We start from the raw sequence: 17349 nt of genomic DNA, 5'->3' as shown, positions 1-17349 counted from the left end.
TTTTTTCCATATACCTAATGTATGTTCTTTACTCGGAATATACGGCCGATGACATTTTCCGAATTCTTCACAGATTTCATTGCGGCATTCTCTTCTATCATCCGATCAAGTTTCGAATTACGAGCATAAGCATCTTCCTTGTGAATTGCAAAAACAAATGAACTTGGTATTTCTAAATCTACTCTTTGTTTCGTTAGATATTTGCAACATACACTCTTTGACCATTCAATGTGTAGTTATCAGAAGAAACCATTTATACCACCTTCTCGTTAGCGGCTGCGCTTTACGTTAAATCACCTAGTATGTCTTCTGTAAGCAGAAACTAGCATTTTGTAGTCCAAATCGTTTTATCAGTAAGAAAAACAAACAATTTAATACGGCAAGTCTGCATGTGCCAGAGGCATAGGTGGGACCTCTTTAAGGGTTACCTACGGCATCCCACCCCTGAGGATCCACATACACATGAGAACAATTCATCCGAGGTCAAGTTGGAAGTTTTGTTTAGTATCTAAATAATTGACATAATCGTTATGAGTCGAATTTCTGTCTTTTGCCTATTGCATTTTGGTCGGAGGAAGCCGTTAGTTTCTAAAATTCTGTTGTCGTTCGTTTTGAATCGAAATATTCGTTATACTTAAGCTGTATTGCTCGCTATTAATCTTTCGGTAATTGTTTTTCCAAATGAAACGTTCGTTTTATTGATAAGCAGCACATTCGCATTTTAACAGTACATTATATGGCGATACAGCATAATGTGGTCCAGTTTTGTATAACGCATTTAAAAAGGGAGATAAAATCTTAAAATGATGAAAATAAATGGTGTTGTCTTATCTTCAAAGACAAAACAAAGAATTTACTACTTATGCTGGGAGAGGGATAACTACAACAGGCCCCGCATGGTGGTAAAGTGCGCATGTGCGAATATTCTTTAAAAATAGCCCATCTTAATATAGCCTATCTAAATTTAGCCAGCACAATATATATTTTTAGACATGCACTGAGTAATTGTATTTCTTGTAAGTGAAGTACAATGGAAGTGCACAAAACTAAATTAACTTTAACATATGTACATGCATATACGTATAGGTTACTAACCGATTAGGAGGTGTTCATGAAATGGAAATACCCGCGCTCGTGCGAATCGTGACGCCGAGAGCGCGTAGCGCTCGAGGTGTTACAGCACAACGCGGGTATTTTCATTTCATGAACGCCGATCTAAGAGGTAAGTAACCGACTTACACAACGTCTAAATTTTCTTATCTTATCTTTTTATTTGAAAATGTCAGATGGAAGACATTTACGGAAACCTGTTTATAATGTAAAATACATGTATCGGGAATATCATTTACATACTTATACCTTATGTTTGGAAATCTGACCCCAGGTGCGTAGCTAGGCAATGCACTGACACACATGCTCACGTATTATTTTTATAGCACTTTTAATTATTTGTATCATGCATCGATGGGTTGGAGATATCGAAAAAAGGGAATGTTCCTTGTCGCTGTTTTCAGTTTCACATTCGATGGTTATTTGTTTTTCAATTTCAGTGTTCCTGTATTACAATTTTTGTTAATATTGATATTTATTTTCAAATGGTGTACAAGCGACAAATTCAGTTTCAATTTTTGAACGATTTGAATCATATTTTATATGTCATTGAAATGATTTTACTTAAAATCACATTGATATCAACAATGAACAAAATGATCTTGGTGGCCCATATGTCGCCAATCTTAGTTTATTATTTTACTATGCCTTTTCAAATTATCTTACAAAAAAGTCGCTCAATCGTATGTGCAGTTCAAAGATATCTTGGAATATGAAAAAAAAATGTTGGCTAATTACTGTATATTATGCTATTCTTTTTCTGACAATTTATCGTTGCACCTTAAAACATTATCTCTACTTGATATTTTTTCAGTATTTCTTTCAAATAGTGTAAGCGGAAAATCATTTTCATTCTACCTTTTGATTATTAAAGTCAGCCAGAATCATACATGGACTATATTTTCTTCTCCATATTTGATAATTGGCACTATTATATATTTAGAACGATTTTTATGAAATAATATTCAAATTTGGACAGTCGCAGTCACGGGTTAATTTTTCACAAATTTGGAGAGCAGTTTTCTGACATAAACCTCAATTAGTGTTTTCTTTCGGTTAACTCTGTAAACTTACTATATGAATCATGACACGCATTTCATTTTTTCAACGCCTACGCCACTGGCAAAGGCAATCGTCTGAAGTCGCATTATGTAAACATTCAGGTAATTTAAAAGCTCGTCTTATGCGTTTTTCACGTGCCCAGGTATGGTATGACACCTGCGCACGTGGGCAGGTATGGTATGTAGGTTAATATTTTAGTTATTAACCTGTAGAGAACAATAGAGCAGTTGTGTAAAAAATATTATCACACCTGTCTTCCAAATTATTGATAACTATATCAATACACAGACAATTTCTCAAATGTTGTACTCTAAGACTACTCCTAGTTTTCAATGACATAGATCTATAGAAAGTCTAATACTTTTTTGTGTTTTGTCAGAATTTCGAAGGGGCGCTTAGAATAGAGTTGTACATTGATTCATTGATATTAAAACATCCAAAACATGTGTTGATATACATGTTTTTTGTTTACTTTAATTCGTCATGACCGCCTCCGTGGTCCAGTGGTTAAGGTCGCTGACTTGTAATCACTGAATCGTCTCATCTCTGGAGGGTCGTGGGTTCAAGCCCGGCTACCGACCATGATCGTTTATGTGAGAACACTTGGTAGATTGTGTCGGAGGATCGGAGTTTAGTACTGGTACTTCCCAGGAACGATGGTTAGGAAACTACCCGCCTGTATATGACTGAAAGATTGTTGAATGGGCGTAAAACCCAGCAAAAACAAAAAAAAAAAAATTAATTCGTCATTGATTAAAGACCAGGGGCCACTATCTCCATCAGTTGTTCGTATCGTAAGTTAAGGTAGGATTTACGAGAATGTTAAGGTAAGACTAAGGTAATGTTATTCCGCTATCTCTAAACAGTACTTAACGTTCTCGTAAGGTTACGATATCGTAACTATAAAATGGACTCTTCCACGTGTTTATAATGAGAATGTTGACCGAATAATTTGTATTTTAATAAATTTATATCTTTTTTCGCAATTAAATATTAATCAACAAGTTTGTAATTGATAAGTTTTAAGAACTCTGTGGGTCGGAATAATAAAAGTGGTTGGTGAGGCTAAATATATGTAAATTTATCATAAGTGTCCGGAGACATGTTTCCAGAGAGTACTTCTATCCTACGGTGACATAGATGTTGGCGTTACTGGTGTTTTACGCACGTATCTTGATGAAAAATAACAACAACAAAGAAAACAGCACACATCAACAAAGAAAGAATAAACGCACAGAAAGACAGAAAAAAGATCAAAACACGTAAATTTTACACCGAGTTTTTCTAATTATTTATTAAACTTCACCACATGTATTTGTATGAAAACATCAATGCACATATTAAAAATAATTTAAGAAATCTGCGCATGTAATAATACTTGCAAACGTATCAGTTTCCTTCTTTTTTGACGAGGTAATATCTGCATGCGTCAGTTGTACTAGTACATGTATAACGTATTATTTTGGCCCGTATAATCAACGACTGTTTAGAAAAAAATAGCGCATATGTAATTTAAAATCATGACTACTTTTTTCCTACTGAAATATGATATGAATTTTATCACATATGTGCCATCGCACTACCCGCTCTTTTAATTGATTCGTGTAATAAACTAAGAGCGGCATGAAAATCTACAGTATGACGAACTTTAATACAATGAAAATGCTACCATCCTATTTAACTAGTTTAAAAGAATCCTTTCTCTTCAGAATTAGATTGCATTGCGTGTACATTATTTTGCTTAAAAGCGGAAATATGTTTTAAGTATAAGTTGGCATGATTTTTTACATGATCTTTAAGTTTTATGCTGCTTTAAAACTAAATTCTCTGATAAGAATGTATTGGTAGGCAGTTCCGATCCAAACACTTTGAAATTGCGTCTCCGATGAGTTGACAGTTCTTTGAAATCAAAAATGAGGGGAGATAGAAAGTGTTACTTTAAAACCACATTGCACATCTATATGTTATTAAAGGCTGTGGTAAAACAAGCTTTGTATTTATGGTTAATAAGTAAAACTTTATAAAATCAGAAGAACTGAAGCAAGAGTTGCTTTGTTATAAACTGATAATATAGAAATGGGTATTATTATATTAAAGTAAAAAAAATATTTTTCATTGCATTTCAATGAATTACAATCGTGCAACATTTTTCCATATCATGGCGATTTCATCTCGAGCGTTGAAAGTAATGGAAATGAATGCATGACATCCATGTCGTAAACAAATACGCGGGCTAGGACCACCTACGTCTTTCCATACTTCGAAAGATGTGTATTTACATCTCTAAAAATCATCGTGGTTCTACCAAAATACTCGTAAGTCATAAATTATGAATAGTAATATTTTTCTGAACCAACTTGTGTAAATGAGACAACACGACATGACCAGATGCATGAATTTTAAATACGATATACGACAATGCGAAACGACATGCGGCTTCATGCCAATCATTGTTATGAGCGTTATCAATAATCATGGTCATGCCGCATAGTCGGGTTTTGTGTGATATGACCACTATTACAGGTCAACGCAGTCCATACCATACGATGCTTAGCAACACACATTGGTGTGAAATGTCTATCGACGGGTAACAATACATGAGATAGCGACAATATGGCCGTGCATCCGTTCGTGCTGCCCTTTAATATCATTATTTATGCTCGTTGTACGTCATTGACGTAAACTGTGTTAATATGCTATAATTTACAATATTATAATATTATTATAAATAATATAATAACGTATCTCACACGAAAATACGACATGTGACAAGACATCCAGTACTTACAGAAAGTTTAGATTTGTATCGAGAAATATGCAAGAGTTCTGCGCGACTTAAGGAGCACAATAGCATTCCACGAAAGAACGAGTGCATATTTCTTAATACAAATCTAAAAATCTTTTTATCACATAAGCACCTATACAACAGTATATAACATTTAATACGAAGATGTGTAGAAAAAGATTACATAAAGTGAGTGGTGTTTAATGGAGACAAAGTACATGAAGGTGACGCTATGAATGACATCACACGGCCAGTATGAAAACTGAACGTCTTATGGAAAAAATATTAACGCTTGAAATAACACTGTAAGCAATCGGAGACTGAAAATGATTATGTGTAATAACATATTGAGTCGAGATGTCGTTTTGACAACCGTAGTTTTGTCTGCCCCGCTACATATCGCATGCTTAATGTTACTTATAGTTTTGTTATATGATGTCGTGGGCCCATCTGTTGAAAGAGAAGACGCAAACACATGGCATGAACAGTTGTTATGTGTTATGTTGATTTCTTTTGTCAAAAAGAAACATGACACCATACAGGTAACATGATTTCTAAAAAGAACATACCGTTTCAATACGACCATACAAAAAATTCAATTGTGCTATTGACCGAACATTCGACTGGATGAATTTATGACACAAAACTGAAATTAGACTATTTCAAATAATACAAACATCGTCAAATATGTTTTTTTTAAAAAACTGTAAAGGAGATGCTTAAAAGATACGAGAGTGTTAAGGGATGGATTTTGTCACCTTAACTTACGTGACAGCTTACGAACGTTCATAACTTACGAGGTGTACGAGATAGCGGAAAAAATCGCTACGAATGCCTTACGAACCCTTTACGAACATTTCAAGAGATAAGGTACCTTCGAGATAGTGGCCCCTGGTTTTAATGAAATGCGAGACATATGCGGCTGGACACCCTCTGTATTTACAGCAAGGGTCATAAACATAGCCAATTTCACTATGTTTTTCTGTTTATGGTAATATTCACCTTACCTTTCGAGCTCAAGTGTAAATTTTTTGACAAAGGAACTGGTCTAAGAATGTGCTTTATTTATTTATTTATTTATTTATTTATTTATTTGTTTATTTATTTATTTACATATTATCAGTAAATTTACATATTTTAAAGGAAATAAGAGTCAATATCTGATAACGTGTTCAAGTGTTAAAGCTGAATCCTGTAATAAGAAATAATACTAGCGTTACTGTAATTATTTATATTTACCAGCAGAAACGTTCAATTTAAATTTGTAAAGAAATAATCAGTGTGAAGGATCGGGGCACCTCGTGTTAATCTGCGCTAATGAGTGAGAAATCAGCAGGGTCGGGTGATAATACAATGAATATAATAACTAATGCTCGACCCAAAGAAACAACACCTAAAATAATAAAAACTAAGAACTACTGCTGCCACTAAATAAGTGGGCCATGACAAGAAATACCTTCACACGATCTGGCCTGAATGCATGTTTAAGTTGTAAAAAATCTTTCTCACTGTTCTACATTTATTTCTATATCAATAAGAAAGGAAAGTCTATCTCTCTATCTTTCATTAACGTCAAACCCCTTGCAGGAACGTAGACGTTCTAGCTTTTCATGGTGGAGGAAGACCCCGGGTGCCCCTTCGTGCAGTATTTCATCCCGAGCGGACACCCGGGTAGAAGCACCGACCTTCCTTAAGCTAGCTGGAGAGCTTCCTCACATGAAAGATTCTACGCCCCAAGCGAGGTTTCGAACCTACAGCGATGAGAGGCTTATGGCTTAAGAGTCAGCAACTCTAACCACTCGACCTTGGAGGCCTCTAAAGTGAACGCTTATACAAATTATTTTTTAACGGTAATATTGAATTACAAAATTCAGCTATAACACTTGAACATTTTATCCTTAATAAATTCCCTTTCCTGTATTATTTGGAAATACAGTCTAACTTGACTACAGCGGTCAGCCTCGGGACTGAGCGGGAGTGACCTATATAGACAGGTGACAGCTTTATCTAGGCTGACCACAGCTAGAGCATGATCTGCATCAGTACTATAGGTAATCATGCTCTGCCTGTTGTAATGACAATGTAACAACAGTTGGAGCCTGGTCTACATCAGTACTATAGATAACCATGCTCCGCTTGTTGTAAAGACTATGTAACAGCAGTTGGAGCCTGGTCTACATCAGTACTATAGATAACCATGCTCCGCTTGTTGTAAAGACTATGTAACAACAGTTGGAGCCTGGTCTACATCAGTACTATAGATAACCATGCTCCGCCTGTTGTAAAGACTATGTAACAACAGTTGGAGCCTGGTCTACATCAGTACTATAGATAACCATGCTCCGCCTGTTGTAATGACAATGTAACAACAGTTGGAGCATGGTCTACATCAGTACTATAGATAACCATGCTCCGCCTGTTGTAATGACTTTGTAAAAACAGTCGGAGCATGGTCTACATCAGTACTATAGGTAACAATGCTCCGCCTGTTGTAATGACAATGTAACAACAGTTGGAGCATGGTCTACATCAGTATAATAAATAACCATGCTCCGCCTGTTGTTAAGACTATGTAACAACAGTTGGAGCATGGTCTGCATCAGTACTATAGATAACGGTCTACATCAGTATAATAAATAACCATGCTCCGCCTGTTGTAAAGACTATGTAACAACAGTTGGAGCATGGTCTGCATCAGTACTATAGACAACCATGCTCCGCCTGTTGTAATAAAAATGTAAGAACAGTTGGAGCATGGTCTACATCAGTACTATAGGCAATCATGCTCCGCCTGCTGCAAAGACTATGTAACAACAGTTGGAGCATGGTCTACATCAGTACTATTGGTAACCATGCTGCGCCTGTTGTAATGACTATGTAACAACAGTTGGAGCATGGTCTACATCAGTACTATAGGCAATCATGCTCCGCCTGTTGTAAAGACTATGTAACAACAGTTGGAGCATGGTCTACATCAGTACTATTGGTAACCATGCTCAGCCTGTTGTAACGACTATGTCACATCGGTTGGAGCATGGAGCATGGTCTGCATCAGTACTATAGGTAACCATGCTCCACCTGTTGTAATGACAATGTAACATCAGTTGGAGCATGGTCTACATCAGAACTATAGGTAATCATGCTCCGCCTGTTGTAAAGATTATGTAACAACAGTTGGACTTTTCCACCCCTACTGACTTTAGGGTCACCAGGTCAAAGGTCAAGGTCACAAGGCCCGACGTTAACTTTTTGCATTAAGGCCCTTTGCTCCGGAAGTAATGCACCCATGGCTATCTAACTTGGCAGTCTGATAGTACACGTTGACATCCCCACCCCTACTGACTTTGGGGTCACCATGTCAAAGGTCAAGGTCACTCAGCCCGACGTTAACTTTTTGCGTTAAGGCCCTTTGCTCCGGAAAGTACTGCACCAACGGCTCCAGCTGTTGTAACACATACATGACAACAGGCGGAGCATGGTTTTCTATTATACTGATGTAGACCATGCTCCAACTGTTGTTACATAGTCTTTACAGCAGGCGGAGCATGATTGCCTATAGTACTGATGTAGACCATGCTCCAACTGTTCTTACATTTTTATTACAACAGGCGGAGCATGGTTATCTATAGTACTGATGCAGACCATGCACCAACTGTTGTTACATTGTCATTACAACAGGCGGAGCATGGTTACCTATAGTACTGATGTAGACCATGCTCCGACTGTTGTTACATAGTCATTACAACAGGCAGAGCATGGTTATCTATAGTACTGATGTAGACCATGCTCCAACTGTTGTAACATAGTCATTGCAACAGGCGTAGCATGGTTATCTATAGTACTGATGTAGACCATGCTCCAACTGTTGTTACATTGTCATTACAACAGGCGGAGCATGCTTACCTATAGTACTGATGCAGACCATGCTCCAACTGATGTTACATAGTCTTTACAACAAGCGGAGCATGGTTATCTATAGTACTGATGCAGACCATGCTCCAACTGTTGTTACATAGTCATTACAACAGGCGCAGCATGGTTACCAATAGTGCTGATGTAGACCATGCTCCAACTGTTGTTACATAGTCTTTACAACAGACGGAGCATGATTGCCTATAGTACTGATGTAGACCATGCTCCAACTGTTGTTACATTTTTATTACAACAGGCGGAGCATGGTTACCTATAGTACTGATGTAGACCATGCTCCAACTGTTGTTACATAGTCTTTATAACAGGCGGAGCATGATGATCTATCATACTGATGTAGACCATGCTGCAACTATTGTTACATAGTCTTTACAACAGGCGGAGCATGGTTATCTATAGTACTGATTCAGACCATGCTCCAACTGTTGTTACATAGTCATTACAACAGGCGGAGCATGGTGATCTATTAAACTGATGCAGACCATGCTCCAACTGATGTTACATAGTCGTTACAACAAGCGGAGCATGGTTATCTATAGTACTGATGTAGACCATGCTCCAACTGTTGTTACATAGTCTTTACAACAAGCGGAGCATGGTTATCTATAGTACTGATGTAGACCAGGCTCCAACTGTTGTTACATTGTCATTACAACAGGCGGAGCATGCTTACCTATAATACTGATGTAGACCATGCTCCAACTGTTGTTACATAGTCTTTACAACAAGCGGAGCATGGTTATCTATAGTACTGATGTAGACCAGGCTCCAACTGTTGTTACATAGTCTTTACAACAGGCGGAGCATGGTTATCTATAGTACTGATGCAGACCATGATCCAACTATTGTTACATAGTCTTTACAACAAGCGGAGCATGGTTATCTATAGTACTGATGTAGACCAGGCTCCAACTATTGTTACATAGTCTTTACAACAAGCGGAGCATGGTTATCTATAGTACTGATGTAGACCAGGCTCCAACTGTTGTTACATAGTCTTTACAACAGGCAGAGCATGATTACCTATAGTACTGATGCAGACCATGCTACATGTATAGATAGTGACGTCATTTATGTCACATTTGACAACACCGTTAAATTTATTTATAAATAGAAGATACCAAGGTATTTGTAAGACCATATGTCACGGGAAATGTTTAGCGAGTGGTTGATTTCTTTTAAAATGAACGGACACTCCTTTACCGAACAATACCTTAACTCAAAAGTAACACATAGGTATTAGAGACATTAAAATATGATTTCAGGTTGATCGAGCGACCTTCTTTTCCATGGTGGCAAATGTAGGACTTCTAAATCAAAATGCTTTCGTTGCCGCTTTTTTCAATGACTTGTAAGTCCGAATCTTATCAGGAACAATGAATTATAAATATTCTAATATATGAAAAAATTATATAACTATAGCACGTTTTAGAGTCACCATCTGCATCAGGGCAATTATTCTGAATGTGTCCAGATTCCCCGCAATTGTTGCATATCCCTGCTGAAATAATAAAATCATCTATTACTGAAGAAATCATCTATGGAGACAGCCGGGCCGGGCTACAGAAGAGAGGTATCTGGGCATTTTCATTTTGCTGGGTGACACAACGACCTTCCGTTAACCAGCTGCACGGGCTCCTCACGTAAAGAATACAATTTTCAGAATGAGGCTGGAACCCACATCGACGAGGGGGCAAATGGTTTGAAGTCAACGGCGCTAACCAATCGAAAAAAAAAATTAATTACGAATTTAGTTAGAAAGCCGCCAAATCCGCAGGCAGGAGTCCAGCGTGTTTTTCCCCTCAAAACACCAATTTTTCAACACAGACATGTTTTTCTATGTTTTTATATGTAAATGAAAGAAAAAAGTCGATGATCAAAAGATTTTGTCTCCGTGTCATATAATATGGAAAAGGTATACAACGAGACCGTAACGCTATGGAGATTTACTCGTAATACTTGTAGAACACGTATTATATAACACAGTGACAAAATTTTTTGATCATCGATTTTTTTCTTTCATTTCTGTTCTCACACAGACATTTTCAACAGGCGTAGCATGCTATATGGCTTAAAAACTTTATCTTTATCATATTGACTTTATCAATGACACGAATTTTGGTCTTTCCTCTGTACAAAACACCTACCCAAGCCATGAAACCTTGGCGAACGAATGACATTTATCGAATTTCAGTTTGTCTCTAACTTTTTCTCCCTTTCTCAAAATAACAAACGTTTCGACTCATATGAACTACCCAGAAAGAACAATGTATCGTCAGAAGTAACAATTCTTTCCATCTTTCGCCGCGAAATGTAAGATACAGCCTTCATGAATCTAGCCCTACTTTTTTAATTTGGGCCCTGTTAAGCTTGTGTACTTTGCACTTTATTTGAAGTTTAACCTACAAATCTTTAGTGATCACGTTTTGGACAGTCCTTCTCGAGATGCCTAACTTTGAAGATATTTCTTTTTAAGTCGGTTGATTGCCTTTCAATATCATGCGAAAATTTATCTGGAAACAAAGAACAATAGTAGTGCATAAACTTAAAACAATTGCATAAAGAGACAGCAATTTTATTAATCCATAATCGATTATTGGATCATTCAAGATTACTCTTTATTCAATATAAAAGGAAGTAATTTGAAAATGTGACATTTTATTTGACGATTACCGGCTAGATGCTGAAGATTGAGTCTCAGTAATTCCAGATTTTTTATCCTGATTGGGTGTGCTATATTTACGCATACTTTTCATGAATAAAGCATCATTTACTTCTTGTGTGCGACTTAATTGTTACGTATTTCAACAAATTTTCAACTCGTTATGTTGAACATTTTACAATACCAGTGCCTATACTGTAGTATGTCGCGTTGTTTATAATGTCAATGTGTTATTTGAAAAAAAAAAGTACAAGTTAAACATATATCTACTGCAAAATATATAATGACTAAACTTTTTTTTGTTCAGTATATTTGACCGTTTTGCTAGGTTATCTATAGTACTGATTATACTCCGAATGTCTTGCGTATACCATATGCCGTTGAAACAATTTAATATAAGACATTATATTAAATTTACAGCTTAAATTTTCAAGCACAAATGTGTCAGTCTACGTTTGTTGCTGTTAGACATATGTAACCGCGACTTTTTACTATTGTTCTTTTTTTTTCTTTTATTTCGCGTCGAAAGCGATTTAGATATACTAAGCTGTTCCATTAGACATAAATAAAATGTCTGTCTGTCTGTCTGTGTGTCTTATTGTCCAGTACATATTCCTGGGAACCATCACTAACAGGATGGTATGTACATGTTTTGATAAAGCTATCCGACCCATGCACTATCTATGCAGAATATGCAAGACTGGAGCTTTAATGAAAAATGCATAACGATATTTAGATCTAATTATGTTTAAATTCATTAAAAAACTTACTGTTCTGATAAAAAGAACGGTTTTGACACGAAGACAAAAATGTTTACATCATTAAAAAAACGCAGTAAATTACAAGGAGTTTTGTTGCATGATTCTGTGATTTTGTCCTTCTGTACACATGCGAAGTTACTTTCAATATTCTGTTGGTATTTGTGTCAGTTTGCTTTATTTGAACTTAATATATCGAACTCTACTTCAATATATTACTAATTTTCGCAAAATTACATTTTAAATTTTACATTTTCATTGAGAAAGTTTAAAATAAAAAATGTACGTATTCAAATTGTACTAGATCTAGACTGCTGTACTGTACAGTAAGCTCACAACACAAGTTCAAACGGTTTAATAAGAAAATACTACATTGTTATTTCATTACTTGATGTTTTTTTCAATGCCACATAAATCTAATGAGACATATCAGGCCAACATTATTTGGTTTTAAACACACGTGTTGACAAACTTGGAGGTGGCAAGATGCATACTTTTTTAAGCGAAATGATATGTAAATTTTGGAATTTCCAACAGCTATATATGTAATTGTATATACTGTATTGGAATTCCCAACGTCTAAAAAAAGTAACTAATTGACGCATGCGCATGACGAAACCATGCGGGGCCTGTTGTAGTTATCCCTCTCCCACTTATGCTGGATTAGGTTAATCAGATAGTAGAAAAACATGCGCCATTATTTATGTTACCGAAATTAAGATTATTTTCAAAGACTTTATGACATAGATAATAAAGATTTTGCGATGCAGGTAATATAGATTTTATGTCGTAAATACAAATTACGGCTTTTTTGTGAAAGTTATGTCAATTATATTAGTATTTTTTTATTATTTCTTTATGTTTGATCACGCTCCCAAAATTCTAAGATACAAGAAAAAAAATAGAATGTTTCTATAATTTAAAACATTCGATGCAAAGTGGCAACAGATCTAGAACTATTGTGGTAGTCGTAAAATGAATCATATTTGTTAAATTGATTTCATAAACAGTCGATGAGAAATTAAATTATTATATCTGGATTGTGATTCACTTTCAACATCAATATAAATTTATACTTACCTAATGACGTTTGACAGAAATTGCTTCATCACATCAGTTCTCCGGAGACATACCGACATTATCAAGCAAATTCTATGAACAAATCAATTCCTGGATTTTCAAATTATTCAGCATGTTTTCAGCTTTGCGTAAGATAGGAAATATTCATGAATAGGTAAATTACCATGCAATTTCTTGCCTAATTGAATATGCAAGATTCCGTTGGTTTCTGTCAAGTTTGACAGTTGAAATGCATATAAATTCGCGTGAAAACCAGCGCAAATATAACCCTGAAAGATTTCCCCGAAAGAAATTAGAAGTACATAGTTTTCTATGGATATTGAATTAAAAACCCCATTCGGAAATGTTCTACTTATAAAAGAATAAACTCTATTTTAACATTACAGTATATCGCCGGGTAAGAGCAAAAACCTAGTATCTATACATTTTTGGTAAAATGACTTTTTTACATAAATACATGTATTTTGGTCATTTGCACATTGTCACAAATTTTTAGACCTATAGGAAATGTCGTTTTGTTAGATGAGATATTGATTTGTGACCAAATCAAGTATTGATTTTCTAGCGATTTTCCAAGATCATAACCTCGTATTTTGATATGCTGCCTAAACATTCACATCTATATAGTTAAACAAGCCAGCAGTAAGCACGTATTTCAAAATACTATCACTTTGCAGGAACAATTTCTTGTAAACTTAATTCATTACTAGAGCAAAAACCACGTTTTTAGAAATACTGGCTTTTTGCTGGAACAAAACCGGTTGTCATTGTGCATGCAGTTGGAGCAAAAACAAAGTAAAAAAAGATGCAATGCAACATGTCCGTAATATTTTACGAAGCAGTTGGTGCAGCAACCAAGTATTTAAAACTGCAGTGTTTTTTTGCACTGACAGATTTACATTTAAATTGCTTAAATGTCAGCCCAGTCCTTGTATAAACATATACGACAGTTTTGCTCCAAATATACATAAAACTTTAGCATCAAGTCATGATACAAAAACAATTATATAGGATTTCAATCTGCATTATTAAGTTCTCATTTACAGTTTTTGTAAGGTAAATGTTGCATCTTTAATGTGACTGGTTTTGTGCAAACTAGCATAGGAAAGATTATTATATTTTAAACAAATTTAAACAAATGACTGTATTCAATATTAATTATAGCAACTGAAAATAGAGTTTTAAGGTAATAATTATTGAAAATCTAATTACATGTAATATGAATATCTTATTTTATTAGTTTGTTTATATAAAACAAATTGTGTTTCTGTTCGTTGTAAGGGGGTATACTGGTTTCAGGTTGTCTGTCCGCCTGTCCACCTGTCTGTCTGTAGACACAATCTAATGCACACCATCTCTCGTCAACCCCTTGACACAGTTTAATGAAACTTCATATAAGTGATCAGTAACAAGAGTATTTGTGCACGGTGAATGTTTGGTTCTTTCCTATAAAACTTTGCAGAGTTACGGGACTTTTTGTCACTTTACTATATACATTAAGTCTGCATATGCAATTTCGTGCGTGCTAAATATCCTGAACCCATGCACACAAGTTAATGAAACTTCACAAAAGTGATCAGTAGCAGCCCTAGTTGTGCATGTTAGGTTCTTTCAGGAAAATGTCCACAGTTATGGGACTTTGTGCGTGCCTAATCTCCTGAACTCTTGCACACAATTTAATGAAACTTCAGACAAGTGATCAGTACCAACCCTAGTTGTGCATGGTGCATGCTACTTTCTTTTGTGCGTCAAATTGCAATATACAGTGTCAGTGCATGCCAGGGATACATTCATCACCTTCTGTGATAGCTCTAGTTTTATCAAGTATAACATTTAAACAGAACACTCATTATTTAATAAATGTAACATTATAAGTACCTTATAATTTATATTGGTTTGATTCTTCAAATGAAGGATAACAAATAGAAAACAAATACACGCAAAGTCAAAGGTGCCCTGAGTTTGTACCACAGAAGGCTGACATTCAGCTTTAGAAAAACAGCAACATAGTGGTGAAAATGAATCAATAACAGTGAATGATGAAATCATAGAATTTAGAAATGATCCTTGTGAAAAGTTTATTTACCTGAACATATAAGCAATAAGCAACGTAACACAGTGATAGATAATAACGTTGACGATGGTCCAGAAATGAAAGAACAATAGGGATTACAATTAATAATAACACAGTGTAATGTAACATTGTGATGGAAAGTAACGTTAACAACAATCATAATAGTGTGTGTGACAAAAGCAAAGAAATTATACCTAAAATACAAACAAATAAACAATGATAAAGCTGACGCATAACAAAAAACATAATGATAGACAATAACGTTGCAAAATAGTGCATGTGACAATGAAACTCCAAGCAATAATGATGACGCAGTGCAAAGTAACATAGTGATGGACACTAACGTTAAAGATGGTCAAAATAATGCGTGTTACAATGAAATAACACCGGGAAATACAAGCATTAATGATAATGCAGTGTGCAGCGTACCATACTTATGGACAGTATCGTTTGGTCAGATGTACAAACGTATATTTAATCACGAGTTTTATCACACGTTCCAAGTTTCTAAAAATGATCATTGCAATTTGTGTGCAAAATACAATGTAGCTGAAAAAGATGTTGTGTTTACAGAAAAAATGAAACAATAGTTCCAGAAACACCAACAATGTAAACTAACAGCTCGGGAAGAAAAGGAAAAAGACAAAAACCTAGCCAAGCATGACAGTAAATAAAAGCTGTAAAAAGATCCATTGGAAGACTAATCGCAACACACATGCACCTTTGATCTACAATCGGTGCTGTACACACCTTGTACTTTAGTCAGTGTAATGTACTGTATGAGGAAGTTTTGTTGCTTTAATCTACCAGCTTACAGTTTCGGAAACGGCAACGGTTCATGTTATGTCCGAAGTTATAATGGAAAGAGGGGTTCCTGAGAGATTTTTACGAGTATATACATTTACCTACAATCTCTACCACAATCAGTTGAAACTGTGGTATAATAGTCGGATGAATGTCCGGGCCAACCAGAAATCAAGTTATTTCATCAAGTCTGCTACGTACGGTAAACCCAATCAAGCATACTAAACAAATACAATGTAGATTGCAAATTTCTTGAATCTGGCAACACACATATGGAGTGCGACAGCATGCACGCTGCAATCTAGTTGACAAAAAATAGATTAACGTTCAAAACTAGTGGGATACTGTGATAACTATGGCCAGACGTGGCAAGCCGTACACTATTGTGCCAGTAAAATACGAACACTTCTTTTAATTTGCCCACCCGCTTAGCTCAGTAGGTACAGCATTGGTCTACGGATCTCGGGGTCTTGAGTTCGATCCCCGGGCAGGGCATATGTTCCCTGTGACGATTTGATAAAAGACATTGTGTCTGAAATCATTCGTCCTCCGCCTCTGATTCATGTGGGAAAGTTGGCGGCTACTTTCGGAAAACAGGTTTATACTGGTACTGAATCCAGGAACACTGGTTATGTTAACTGTCCATCGTTACATGACTGAAATACTGTTGAAAAACGGTGTTAAACCCAACACAAACAAACAAAATGTTCTCAACATCAAGATCACATATTCGGACAATGGAGTGAAAGTAAACTGGACGAAAATGAAGTGGGTCAGGTTAATTAAAGACAATTCCAGGCTTGTTACTTCAAATATTGTATGACAGATAAGGATTTTTAGAGGATACAACTCACAAAAGATGGTCAACTACCAGCCAAATGCCAACTACTGAAGCTGTATATCAATCGCCAAAAAAGAAAAACCTCTTTACAATTTGCGAAAAAAAAGATTTATTCCCAGTGAGTTTCATGATTATTACAAGTCTCTTCCGACAAGTAAATTGACTAATGAAATGCTTGCAGAACCAGACTTTGAGGGAAGCGATGGAGACACAGATCCTAGCAAGAAATATTGTTGAAGGAAA

The 17349-nt window shown here is 35.8% G+C and overlaps 1 long non-coding RNA gene across 1 annotated transcript in view; it reads right to left on the bottom strand.

Annotated features, from left to right (window-relative positions):
* Nucleotides 1-17349, bottom strand: part of LOC123562662 (uncharacterized) — a 76054-nt gene that overhangs the window by 37987 nt on the left and 20718 nt on the right. The gene's annotated exons all lie outside the window — the stretch shown is intronic.

Source organism: Mercenaria mercenaria, chromosome 2, assembly GCF_021730395.1.
Source record: "Mercenaria mercenaria strain notata chromosome 2, MADL_Memer_1, whole genome shotgun sequence".
NCBI lineage: Eukaryota > Metazoa > Mollusca > Bivalvia > Venerida > Veneridae > Mercenaria > Mercenaria mercenaria.
The sequence above is the reverse complement of the archived record's forward strand: the minus strand, read 5'-3'. Positions and strand labels throughout refer to the sequence as shown.